This window comes from Stomoxys calcitrans, chromosome 3 (genome assembly GCF_963082655.1).
Source record: "Stomoxys calcitrans chromosome 3, idStoCalc2.1, whole genome shotgun sequence".
In the NCBI taxonomy this organism is placed as follows: domain Eukaryota; kingdom Metazoa; phylum Arthropoda; class Insecta; order Diptera; family Muscidae; genus Stomoxys; species Stomoxys calcitrans.
Window position 1 is genome coordinate 194,385,984 of NC_081554.1, and position 14,829 is coordinate 194,400,812.

Genomic DNA, 14,829 nt, shown 5'->3' on the forward strand with positions numbered 1-14,829 from the left:
CGCTCCACTGATTGATAGTGCATCTGACACCCTGGATGAATGCCTGCCATCAATTTGGTTCCTCGTGTTTTGATCGGGTGACAGCCATGTGGCTTTTTGATTATTTTTATGTTGAAATCTGATGTTACTAACTACCAAGTTTTTTGCAGCGGCGAAATCTATCAGCCTCAACTCAATCTCGTGGAGGCTAAACTTTCCGACTGTTGGACCAGAGATGTCTTCCTTCCCTATCTTCATATTAAAATCTCCCAGAACGATTTTAATATCATGGGCAGGGCAGCGGTCATATTCTCTCTTTAGGCGCTTATGTGATTAGTTGTACTTTTTTGCATTTCAGCCTGTATCACAAATCCTACCTTTTTGGTATGGTTTCGTGTGATTGTTTGGAAGAAAAAATTCGTCTCCTAAATGTCTTTCTTAATCACATAGTTTTTTTCTTAGGTAGTTTGTATTGTTAAGTCCCCATTTCGTCTCTGTTGTTATATGAGAAACTAATTTGTTGAACAATTTTCCACAAAATTAACATCATTATCTCGTATATATATGATATTTTTATCCCCCCGTTATGTTTTAAGACTTGATTTGTATAACAATCGCAATTGCTACAGGTAAATATAAATAAGTAAAAGCGTGCTATGTTCGGCCGGGCCGAATCTTGTGCAAAATTTCTAGCGGCTAGCTTTACGCCTTGGACTGCTATCGTGATTTCGACAGACGGACGAACGGAGATCGCTAGAACGTCGAGACGATCAAGAATATATATTCTTTATGGGGTCTTAGACGAATATTTTCAGGTGTTACAAACGGATTAGTATACCCCCATACTATGGTGGTGGGTATTAAAATGCCATACCATGGCGCTATCACTACAACACAAACACATGCATTGAAAAAAGAATTTTTAGCAAACTGGGTGTTAAGCTTGGTTTTTGTCGTACTTATATTATAAAGGCGTTTTCGATATAAGTAGAACATACCAACGTTAGGCCCTTGAAGGTTCTACACCTAAGAGTGTCCGATGATTTTTTTAAGGCCCGAAAGTTCTTTAGGTCAAAATGTTTTATGTTCCTTTGCAAATGCAAATTTTCCCTTGAACATTCCATTAAGGAACAGAGGCAAACTTCTCACATATCAATGAGTGATGTACGATTCAAGTTTAAGTTCAATGATAAGGAGCCTGCTTTTTATAGTTGAGTCCAAACGGCGTGCTGCAGTGCGACACCTCATTGTAGAGACATTTTTACCTTTTCCTTTATTATCCTTTAACGGAAACGGAAGTTCATCTTTATTCTAAAGTCATTTGAATAGATCGAAATACACATTCCATGAAAATCCATTAACAATTTAAATTATTCGCCCAGAAATCTTTTCGTAATACTCAAAGGATTATCTGTGATTTGGTAAATCGTTCATGGTATAATCAATCTTGCGGTAAGTGACACTGATTGTTATGCTGGCTAAGTCCTAAGACTGCTTAATACCGCTGTTCCCTCGTCATAAAACGGTTTCAGGCAGCATTTGATATGCTCCCATTCTTTGGACTCTTTGTAAACAAAATGCATGAAATTTTTTAATACATCTGATTAGGGGATTGTAAAGCTGTAATGGAAATGGAAATCAGAATACAATGGAAGCAGCAGCAAACCCGCAGCATCTCTGTACGCATACTATGCGTTGACAGTGACGAGAACTTAAAAAGCGGCCATGTCATAGCATCATCTACAGACCCTGTGCTGGTGGTCTAAGGGTAGCTTTCACCTTTGCAAAGCCAAACACTAAAAAGGTGATGATAATAAGCTTTTATTACAAAACACTCCCCACCAGCATAATACTGGGAAATACAGTAGTGTTGCCTCAGAGTTAACGGACATTTTAATGAATCTGAAGTTGACAGTGCAGGATTAGGATCAGAGTTTATGTAAAATGCCTATGCCTTAGGAGAAATTATTTCAGAGCCTCTTATGTTGGTTTATTATTACACACACAGTTTTTCTATTTGGAAGGAGTTTTCATGCATTCCTATTATGTTATACTAGAATACATTTTCAAATGATTGCAATGTCTTGCCGTAAACAGTTCTCGTCAGGCGGGATGATGTCCAAGGCTTAAAGCAAAATGTTATGTTCGAAACCTTGAGTTACTTCCATCAGAGATGAAACCAAAATTATGTTGCCGCGAACTATGGGTGAATGTACTTCTATGGTGTTTTTATGAGCCAGTGAACTTGGTGAATTTATATTACCCAAGGCTAACACATAGCTGGTAAGTGTTTCTCTCCAAAATGTGATTTATATTCAAAATACTGAGCTATAAAAATAGAGTTCATTAGATAAATAAAGAAGTATTATGCTAAACTATACATTTACTAGAGTGAGAACTTGGTAGTAGAATTTCATGTGGAGAAAATGTAAAATAAACTAAAATTTGTAAATAATTTTAATCATTTTAATTTGGCTACTTGCTTAAAAAAGGAGAAATATTCGGCCGGCCAAGTAACTATTCGGCCGATTAAAGTAGTAATTGGGCTGTAAAATTTTCATTTCCACCGCCATGGATATATGTATATATATTATTTCGTCTAAATGAAATGGAAAAATGCGGGACCCCAGAATATTTTTCGGGTATCTGTATGGGTTATGTTTTTTTGGGTATCTTGTCCGCTCGTGCTGGCTTTTTTGAGTGTCTTGTCCTTTTCATACCTTTCAATGCAGATTGAAAGTGATTTCTATCATTAGTAATCCCCATCAGACGTAGTTTGACATTAGAATTTCATGTAGAGCATGAGTAAAATAAACTCAAATTTTTTAATAATTTTTTATTTGGCTACTTGCTCAAAAAAGTAGAAGTATTCGGCCGGTCAAAGTAATATTCGGTCGGCGGTAGTGTAAGGCCAAATTTTCATACCCACCACCATGGATACATAAATATATATCATTTCGTCAAAATGAGAAAAAAAAATGCTTTAGGTCCTGGATTTTTGGGTAACTTGTCCGCTCCTCTGTGAACAAGCAGATTAAGGTCTTTTCTGGATTAACATTGAGACCCCTAGGTCTAGCCCAGTTGTATGCCAACTGAAAGATTGAGCAGCTATCTAGACCTACGCCATTTGGTATGGATGGTGGCAGTCATAAAAGATTTTCGCCCTGCTGGTAATCAAGAAGGCAATTTGTACGGAATAGTTTTAACAGTTATTACTGTGTTGCCTAGAGACTCTAGAGTTCAAATCGGGAGATTGGTTTTTTATGAAAGCTATATCAGCTTATGGACTGATTTGGATCACATTAAGAATTAAGTCATAAACAAGTAAGAGCGTGCTAAGTTCGGACGGGGCCATATGCCCGGTATCTCTTTTTTGGGCAATGGATAAAAATAATGGATAAAAATTGTTTTGCTATTGGAGCTATATCAAGCTAAAGTCCGATTCCGACCATAAATAATTAAATGTTAAGGACCATAATAGAAATCATTATGGGTATTATTTCAGTCCATTCGGATAAGAATTGCGCCTTGTAGGGACTCAAGAATCATAATCGGGAGATCGGTTTATATGGGAGTTGTATCAGATTATAGATGGATTCAGAACACTTATGTTGATGGTAATGAGAGAAGCCGTTGTACAAATTTCAGCCAAATCGTTTATTAATTGCGCCCTCTAGAGGCCTAAGAAGTCAAGAACCCAAATAGGTTTATATGAGAGCTATAACAGGCTATGGACCGATTTGAACCATACTCGGCACAGTTGTTGGAAGTTATAACGGAACACTTCATGCACAATTTCAGCCAAATCGCATAAGAATTGCGCCCTCTAGTGGTTCAAGAAGTCAAGAACCCAGATAGGTTTATATGGGAGCTATAACAGGTTATAGGACGATTTGAACCATATTTATCACAATTGTTGGAAATCATAACAAACAACTTTATTGAAAATTTCAGCCAAATCGGATGAAAATTGCGCCCCCTATTGGCTCAAGGAGTCCAGATCCAAGATCGGAATATATGGCAGCAAACGGAATGATGAAATTAGTATACCCCCATCCTATGGTGGAGGGTATAAAAATACAGTGGGGGACCTTAGGTCTACATTGCCAGGTGTTACAAACAAAATTGTGAGAGTAGTAGTCCCCAACATACTCCCCTCCTTAAAAGGGCTTGATAAAAAGTTTGTCCCCCCTTTTGGTTTTAAAATGTAACGAAAATTTAAATCTCTCTTAATCCTGCTAAGAACTAAATAAATTTCTAACATATCAACTGAAATTTTCCTCCTTCACCACTCTTTGCCTTTCTCTTCCCCCACCAAATGATTAGTCTTGTGTAACTTTTCTTGTTTGAAACAATTGTTTACTAAATTCTACAAAATTTTGTGACAAAATGCCTGCTAGGCCGAAATGCTAACAACTGGAGTTTATGAACTGCATTCTATGCAAAGTACAGCCAAAAGTTTGATAATGCATGTGAAAAATCCTAAATCTCATGTTAGTGCATTTGCATTTAATCCCTTAAAGCATGTTTTGAAAACTTATTATAATTTCATCCTAAATGTAGGCTTTACTTTTTTTCGGTTGGTTTGTTTGCTTTTGCAGTGGCCCTTTGTGTGTATGTTAAGGCTGGCATGCAAAGTGGTCTACGAGTGGATTGTGATTATGTTCCAGCAAGATTATCATCCTCAGCAAGAAAGGGCCCTTCAGCACATCTGAAGTTATTGGGGTGGGAGGCTATAGACACAACTCTTTACAGGTCTCATGAATGTCACAGGCAGATGTGAAGAGGGACATAATATGAGATAATATCGATAACCACACTTTAGACTACTACTGATGATGATGATGATGGTGATGTTGACAACTCACTTATACCATTACAAAGAGCTGAGAGTGTGAACAGAAGTGCTGTTATCATCATCATGGACGTGGGAAAAGAGCAAAATTTAAGTCACTTAAAGGATTTTTGCAGTCAATAAATACAAAATTGAGACTTGAATTTTATAAAATTTAAATTTAGGATATTTTTCACCACAAAAACAGGTATTCGAAAAATAGCAGGCAGAGAGTTGGAGGAAATGACAAATCGCAATTTGCGATATAAATTTTTGTGGTAAAGTAAGCGCCCTCTAGACATCTTTTTCTATCATTATTAAATGTGTTTTTTTCGTATATTAATTAAAATTGACATATTGCATGTGTGTGCCAATATATATGTGACTATCCTGTTCTCATTTTGGCCTTAGCACATAACAAATTTGCGATTAGTATATACGGCCCCTGCCATAGGAAAGCTACATGAAAAATGGAAATGAACAAAAAAGGAAAATATTATGGAGAAATAAAACATTGTCTCTCATTATGGCGCCATTGGAATTAATAGCACTTCACTTTACTCATTCACTCGCTCACTCATTCGCTGTGTCGCCTATTGTCCTTTTTTGGCAGCCACAATGTTTCCATGGACATTTGACAAATGATTTTAAAACTTTTGTCATCTAAACTATAAAACATTTAAAATGAAATCATTTGTTATCCTATTCAGTGAGATGAAATGAATGGAGTGGTCTGGCATGGCAAGGCATGGCCAGGAGGCAAAACTCTCTCTTCCTCGCCCATATACTCACTCCCAGTGACAATGAGTTGGTGAAGTGAAATAAAATTTAAGCAGGGTGTGTAAATAAATTTATGACATTTATGGCAGTTTATAACTTTACAACACTCGACGAAACTCTATTCAATTCCATTTCACATAATAATTTACATCATATTCAGAAATAAGTAGGCAGATAGGCCAAAAGGCAAAATTCCCACTGGTGTGTTTGTGTGTGTGTGTGTGAGTAAGGGGAATGAACTTTTCTAGGTTGTCAGGGGCTTAACAATGTTGTGAGATTTTACACTTCATCATTGATGTGCTGATTTTTATATGCAGAAGTTAAAAAGTGATTTAGACGCAATACACTGAGGGAAAGAACGGTTGAATATTATTCAGCTAGAATGAATAAGAGTCTAGTCATAGGAAAATACAAGTAAAAAGACAAAATATTGGTCTTTTTAGTAGCTATATCTAAAAATAAACCGAACTGAACCATATACGACACGGCTGTCAAAAAACCTAACATAAGTCACTGTGTTAAATTTCAGCAAAATCGAATAATAAATGTGGCTTTTATGTGGCCTAAGACCCTAAATCGGTGGATCAGTCAATATGGGGGCTTTATCCAAATCTGGACCTACCTGAGCCAAATTAAAGAAGGATGTCGAAGGGTCCAATACAACTCACTGTCCCAAATTTCGGTGAATCGGTGAAGGCGCAATAAATGCGCCTTTTATGGGCCCAAAACCTTAAATCGAGAGATCGGTCTATATGGTAGCTATATCCAAATCTTGACCGATCTAAGCCAAACTAAGGAAAACTATCAAAGGGCCGAATACAACTTACTGTTTCAAATTTCGTCGACATCGGACAATAAATGCGCCCTTCATGGACCCAATACCTTAAATCGAGAGATCGGTCTATATGGCAGCTATATTCAAATCTAGACCGATATGGGCCAAATTGAAGAAAGATGTCAAATGGTCTAACACAACCCACTGTCCCAAATTTCGGCGCCATCGGTCAATAAATGTGCCCTTTATGGGCCCAAAACCATAAATCGAGAGATCGGTCTATATCCAAATCTGGACTGGTCTTGGCCAAATTAAAGAAGGATGTCCAAGGTCCCCAATTTCAGTAAAATCGAATAATAATTGTGGCTTTTAAGGGCCTAAGACCCTAAATCGGCGGATCGGTCTTTATGGGGGCTATATCAGGATATTGTCCGATATAGCCCATCGAACTTAACCTGCTTATGGACAAAAAAAAAGAATATGTGCAAAATTTAAGCTCAATATCTCTATTTTTGAAGAATGTAGCGTGATTTCTAAAGACAGACGGACGGACATGGCTAGATCGTCATAGTATTTTACGCTGATCAAGAATATATATTCTTTACAAAGTCGGAAATGGATATTGCGATGTGTTGCACATGGAATGACAAAAAGAATATAAATCCATTCTTCGAAGATGGGTATAAAAATCCACATTGAGTATAAAAATCAGTATTGTGGATAAAAATCCACATTGTGGATAAAAATATACTTTGTGGATAAAAGTCCACATCGTAGAAAAAAAGTCCTCATTGTGGATTAAATCCTCTTTGTGGATAAAAATCCACTTTTTGGATCAACGTCTACATTGTGGATAAAAACCACATATGGATAAAATCCACATTGTAGAGGAATAAAAATCCACATTGACTATAAAAATCCACATTGTAGTTAAAAATTGTGGATAAAATTTCCGTTGTGGATAAAAGTCCTCGTTGTGCATAAAAACTAGTTGTAGATAAAAGGCCACATAGTGGATAAAAATCCACATTGTGGATAAAAATCAAAATTGTGGATAGAAATCCATATTGTGGATAAAAACATCTAAATTGTGGATAAAAGTCCACATATTGGATAAAAATTCACAATGTGGATAAAAATCCACATTGTGGATAAAAATCCACATTGTGGATAAAAATCCACATTGTGGATAAAAATCCACATTGTGGATAAAAAACCACATTGTAGATAAAAATCCACATTGTGGATAAAAATGCATATTGTGGGTAAACATCTAAATTGTGGGTAGAAATCCACATTGTGGATAAAAATTTACATTGTGGATAAAAATGTGGATAAAAATCCACATTGTGGATAAAAATTCAGATTGTGGGTAAAAATCCACGTTGTGGATGACAATCACCGTTGTGGATAAAAATCCACGATGTGGATAAAAGTCCACATTGTGGATAAAAATCCAAATTGTGGACAAAAATCCACAATGTGGATAAAAATTCACATTGTGTATAAAAACATCTAAATTGTGGATAAAAGTCCACATAGTGGATCAAAATTCACATTGTGGATAAAAATCCACATTGCGGATAAAAATCCACATTGTGGATAAAAAACCACATTGTAGATAAAAATCCACATTGTGAATAAAAATCCACATTGTGGGTAAACATCTAAATTGTGGATAAAAATCCACATTGTGGATAAAAATTCAGATTGTGGGTAAAAATCCACGTATTTGATCAAAATCCACGTTGTGGATGACAATCACCGTTGTGGATAAAAATCCACGATGTGAATAAAAATTCAGATTGTGGATAAAAATTCAGATTGTGGATAAAAATTCAGATTGTGGATAAAAATTCACATTGTGTGTAAACATCTAAATTGTGGATAAAAGTCCACATAGTGGATTAAAATTCACATTTCTGATGAAAATCCACATTGTGGATAAAAATCCACATTGTAGATAAAAATCCGCATTGTGGATAAAAGTTCACATTGTGTGTGCACATGTAAATTGTGCATTTATCCACATTGCGGATAAAAATCCACATTGCGGATAAAAATCCACATTGTGGATAAAAATCCACATTGTGAATAAAAATCCACATTGTGGATAAAAATCCACATTGTGGATAAAAATCCACATTGTGGGTAAAAATCCACATTGTGAATAAAAATCCACATTGGATAAAAATCCACAGTGTGGATTAAGATCCACATTGTGGATAAAAGTCCACGTTGTGGATAAAAATCCACGTTGTGGATAAAAATCCACTTTGTGGACGTTACGGATAAAAGTTTGCCGTTGGAAAAACTTTCATACCGTCTGGCTGAACAAGTTTTGCTTTGGAAAAACTTGATATCATCCTGAAGTTTAGGCCTTAGATTTACAATAAGCAATTAGTCTATTATTTAGTCTTATCCCCATTATCCTCAATTTTATGAGGCATTTTTCGAATATTAGCATTACTAATAGGACAACTTATAATCAATTGTCAATCAGTCACACCCAAACTCACAAACTTAAAGATTCCATTGAATTAGGTTATTGTTGTCCATGGCAACTTCCGCTAGACAAAGAGATTTTCCCAAACGCCAACAACACACTGAGACACACTGAAAATATTTCACTTACACATTGACAAACACACGCCCGCTACTATCATCCATATTTACAATGAAAGTGAAATGGCCAAAGGTTTAAACTCAGTGGTATAGTGTTCATTATACTCTACATAGCCATTCTATTGTTGCGATAAAGTAATGTCACCCCCACCACCCCTGCCACAAAGGCATAACATATAAACAAGGTGAGGATAAGCGGCTAATAATGAAATGTAATCCGGCTTTTATGAGACTTGAACGTGTGTAAAATATCCGATTGCGGAAAATGTGGTCACTTTGGCTATGTGTGTGTCTGTCTCTCGCTCCCTCGTTCTCTCTCTCTCTCTCCAAACATAGTTCATGGAACTCTTAATTGAATTCCTCTCTTTTCCTCCCTTTCACCTAATGGGGATCTCCTTTTGGCAGAGAAAAAAATCGTAACTCATAGGAAATTTAAGCTTTTGGCAGTGTCTCAATTTGTTTTGGGATTTAAGTTTAAATCTACACTAATAAATAAAACTCTTATTCATGCGAAATAAAAGCGCTTTGTATTCCATTACAAATTATGGCTAAGGAGACGCCTTAAAGTCTACTCGGGTAATGTCTCCTCAATAGAACTTTCATGTGTGTGTGTGGGGCTCTACATGTATAGCAGCAATGCAATGGCTTCCAATTCTCAGCAATTCAGTGTTCAGCAATTTTTCTGTTGCTGACTTGGCTTTGGCTCCCTATCTCACCCCTTGCTCCCCATCATCATCAGTTTCTGTTCAAAAAAGGTTTTTTTTTTTTTTTTTGTAAAAAAATTTGCTTGTTTCACTGCCGCATGTTTGAATTTGTTTGTTGGTCTTTTGCCTGTTTGTCAGTTTGCTTTTTAAGGACATAAATATATGGAGTGTTTTTTTTTTGGTAGTTGGTTTTGGCTTTAAATATTTGCTCTGTGTGTTAACTCAGCCAAAATGGAGTTCTTTTCAAATAGTTTGTCTTGTTGAAAGGCATAATGTGAAAATGTGGTTTGCACAATCACACATTTGTGGGCATGTATCGTCGAGTTCAGTGTTGTCGATATGGGAAAAATTTTGAACTATTATTAGAGGAAAAGTAAAGTATTTTTTTACTATATCCACATATTTCATATGCGACATGTAATCAGTCCCAGCCCAAAATATATGGCAACGATAGATAGAAGTGTTGGCAACAAAGCCGTACCCACCCATTGCCGACGGTGCCTTGGATCGAATCTTCAACTGGTTACTTAAGCTTCAGGGAATCTGATGACGTTGTTCTTGATTAAACTATGAAACCCTGCCTTGAAGTCTGCTGAGTATTAAGCAGTAAGCAGTAACGCCATACAGAACCACAAGGGTGCTATTGCAGATGTATGGAGCAAGAGTTGCTTTTCTTGTCTTTTCCAAACTGTTGGATATGAAGTTTAATTTCCTGTCTAACAATAACACAGTGCCCATAAGCCGCTGCTTGATTAAAGTAAAAGACCCATTCCCCCACATTTGAAGAACCGTCCACCAAACTACAACACCATACAACACAGTATACTGCAGTGCATGACACGCGGTTAAAACCCCTATGGACATCTTGGAACATTCTCATCTCATAAGGATACAGGTGGGATCGTGTGTTTTCGGGCGAAATGAACAAATTCTGTTTAGAACGGTCGCCTTTATTACTGCCGTACGTTGAATATCTTAGAGTGCCAGGTAATGATTTTCCTGCTTTTAGATGTAAAATAATAAATAAAATAATAATTCTGACTGATTCGCATCATAACGCGATTAGCTCGTATCATAAAGTAATTCATTCACATTGTCATGCAATTATCAAAGCACTCTGGCCTACTAACCACACCAATGTAGACTTTAACGCAGATACCTGGCATCATGGTCCGAACCTGCGAGGACCAAGGCCTTGGGTTGAAAACAATGCGTCTACCAACGCCCCCAAATTTAGTAATCTACACATGAGCACCAATTTGATCCAACGTATTTGGTTATGTTCACAGTCTTGGTTAGAAGCAAAGCACTACCCAAAACACTTCCTGCTTGAAAACTCAACTCCACGCCAAGCTTGCGCTCTGGCCATGATATGGGTGAAAACCACAACCAAAACTCTCCATTGGGCCATCACCATTGTCAGGCTGGAATCGAAGTTAAAAGGGACTACTACTAGTTAAACCCCAGAAGTTAAGGACTACTACCAGTTAAACCTCAAGCAGTGCCGGACTAGCGACTTAGGGAAAACAAGTTAAAGCGTGCTAAGTTCGGCTGGGCCGAATCTTGGAAACCCACCACCATGGAATCTGTTAAAATATGGAAGCTGGTTATAGGCCAAATTGCCCGTACTTGCGCATTTGTTGAAGTCACAACAGAACACTATATTCAAAATTTCAGCCAAATCGGATAAAAATTGCGGCTTGTAAGGGCTCAAGAAATCAGATCGGGAGAGCGGTTTATATGGGAGCTATATAATGTTCTTAACCGATTTGGACCATACTTAGCATAGTTGTTTGGAGTCATAACAGAACACTATGTGCAAAATTTCAGCCGAATTGGAAAAAAAAATTGCGGCTTCCAGGGGCTCAAGAAGTCAAATCGGGAGATGGGTTCACATGGGAGCTATATCCAAATCTAAACCGATATGGCCCATTTGCAATCCCCAACGATCTACATCAATACAAAGTAACTGTGCAAAACACGGCTCGCTCTACGCGCTCAACAGCTATCGTGAGTTCAACAGACGGTTGGACGGACGCTTATGGCTAGTTCGACTCAGAATGGCGACACGAGGTGTTACAAAAGATATGACTGGATTAGTATAACCCCATCCTATTGTGGTGGGTAAAAAAAAGGAGTCGCCCTAAACCAACCTATTGCTAGCATACGGAGTATGCACAAAATAAAATGCACGCTCCGCCCAAGACGCTCCAAAAGAACAGCCTTGGGCGGCCTAATATCCCCATCTGCCAACTCAGAAACAGTGAGTAAAGCTTTAAAGGAGCCATGTCGCATCAGTATGAAACTGCGATTTCGGCCGAAATCAATGTCTGGCTGTCACGTACGAACGACGCATCATGAATAAATTCGTAAGTCACCCGACCATTGTCCTTGTGGTTATCCACCTATCATCAAAACGCTCCAAAACAACCGCCTTGGGCGGCCTAATATCCCCATCTGCCAGCTCAGAAGCAGTGAGACAATCCTTCGCACTAATGACTGCATAGTACACAAATTCCGTCAGTACATGCCTCTAATCCTCAGATCTCCCACAGCCCCATATATCAGACGTGAACAAGTTCGTCTGATGCAGTAAAGCATCAATTCGCTTTCTCGTGAGTTTCAACAGCTATGTAACTCACGAGCAAACCAAGCGGGAGCACGTTAAGCAAAACTGTAGAATCAGTCCTACACACAGCATAGTCACCTTTTAACAAAAGAGGATCTTCTTCCTTTTCAGGACGGTTGTGAATAATCAATGTCATACAGGCCCTCCATAAGTTGCACAAGCAACAAATAGACCACCATATATGGATGGAACTGCAGTCAGCCAAGAAATCCTGCTCAAAAAACGCTTTACCATACCGGCTACTCTTTGCATTCACCAGATACAAATGGATCAGGAAATCATTGTCTCTGAAACAGTCACTTCCAGATATGTTATAAACACAACGATGTGGTTTTTAACTGTAGCCACATGCTTTTGTGTGGGGGTAGTGTTCCTTGGGAAGCTCTCTTTGGAGAGCAAGGTCGTTCTGGTGTATAGACCCGATCACTGGCGAAACGACAAGCTCTACGTTTCTGAGGCTAGTTCCACTAGATCGAATCGTGGGTAGATGATTCCGTCACTTCAATAAGGGTTTATAGGACCCTAAAGGCAAATCCTCGACCACTGCTAATCTACCTCAGTCGATGATAAAACCAAATTATAAGAGTTTTGATGGATTTTTCTATATACCATATAGGTATGTAGACCAAAAAACTACTTGAGATCCAAAAATTGGCAATGAATAGCCACGTTGCCAAAGCAATTGTTTGTTACTTATGCCACCTAAAACAAGGTTAGCTAGAAACACACGCTCATATACAGTACAATACAATCCATGCGCGATGACTTTCTGATCTACCTTAGCCGATGATAAAACCAAGTTATAACAATTTTGTTGCCCTTTTTTATATACCATACAGGTAAGTGGTCCAGAGAACTGCATGAGCCCCGAAACTTTTCACTCAATGGCCACTTTGGCCAAAGCAATTGGCTGTTACATATGTCATCTAATAACAAAGTTAGCTAGAAACACACGCTCATATACAATACAATACATATCCCATGGCAATATGGGAACCTGAACGTAAATCATGGACAACTGCTGATCTACGTCAGTCGATGATGAAACCAAGTTATAATAGTTTTGATGCGCTTTTCTATATACAAAACAGGACCAGAGAACTGCATGACACCTAAAATTTTGCACTCAATGGCCACTTTGGCCAAAGCAATTGTCTGTTACGTAAGCCATCTAAAAACAAAGTAAGCTAAGAACGCATGCTCATACACAATACAACACATGCGCGATGGCAATATAGGACCCTAAAGGTAAATCTTGGAAAACTGCTGACCTACCCGTGTTATAAGAGTTTTGATGGGCTTTTCTATATACCAAACAGGTCTATGGACCAGTGAAATGTATGAGACCCAAAACTTGGAACTCAATAGCCATCTAAAAACAAAGTTAGCTAGGAACATACGCTCATACACTAAACAATACATGCGCGATGGCAATATGGGACCTTTAAAATAAATCCTGGACAACTGCTGATCTACCTCAGTCGATGATAAAACCAAGTTATAATAGTTTTGATGCGCTTTTCTATATACCATACGGGTCTGTGGACCATAAAACTAAATGAGACCCAAAATTTGGCAATGAATAGCCACTTTGGCCAAAGCAATTGTCTGTTACGTATGCCACCTAAAATCAAAGTTAGCTAGAAACAAACGCTCATACACAATACAATACATGCTTGAACGTTTTAGTAATTATTCAGTGCATATGTTTTTCAATATGGGCGATGGTTAAGCCAAACGAATTTAAAAAAGCTTTTTAGGTTTTGATCCTAAACCTTATACCAGCTTCAACAACGATTGCTGGTATAAGGTGTGAGAGTACCTTTCGCTTTTTACTGCTGCGGACCAATATGACGGCCGATGATTGCTCCTTGGTTTGCAAACATAAGAAAGGCATTCAGGGCACTCGAGAGCCGATCTTGGATTGGCATTCCTTTTTCTAAAATAGGTAGATATACAAATTTTCCAAAAATTAACTAATTAAAATCGGCATCAGTTAACTAAATTAAAAGCAAGGTGGCTCTATAGCAAGTTATACTCAGGAGTGGCTTTATGTGGGGGTTATTTTTTTTTTAGCAAGAAACAAAACTTTGTAGTTACGATTGCTTTCTCTCTTACTTGTCTTACACATTTGCTTAAAGGCACTTAAAAAAAATGTTTCATTTGCTTTAACTTCATAATGTGAAAGACTGTAAATAAGTGTCCCCATGAGTTGTTGGTGAGCATCATCCTTTCATTCTCTACATCTCAAATACTGCAATTTAGTCATGGTTTTTCTGTCATCGCTGTTTGAGTTCTATACTTCTGCATTGCTTGCTGTGGCAACAACGATGGAAATGCCAACGGCAACAAACTATCCATCCTTTTATTCTTTCTTCATTATTTTTGGCTACAACTCAAATGGCAGCATAGAGACACTTACACACTCATGCATTTAAACTCATATACAGTCGAAACCGGATATGCGAAACGTTAAAAGTACACTTATTCATAATTTTCAATT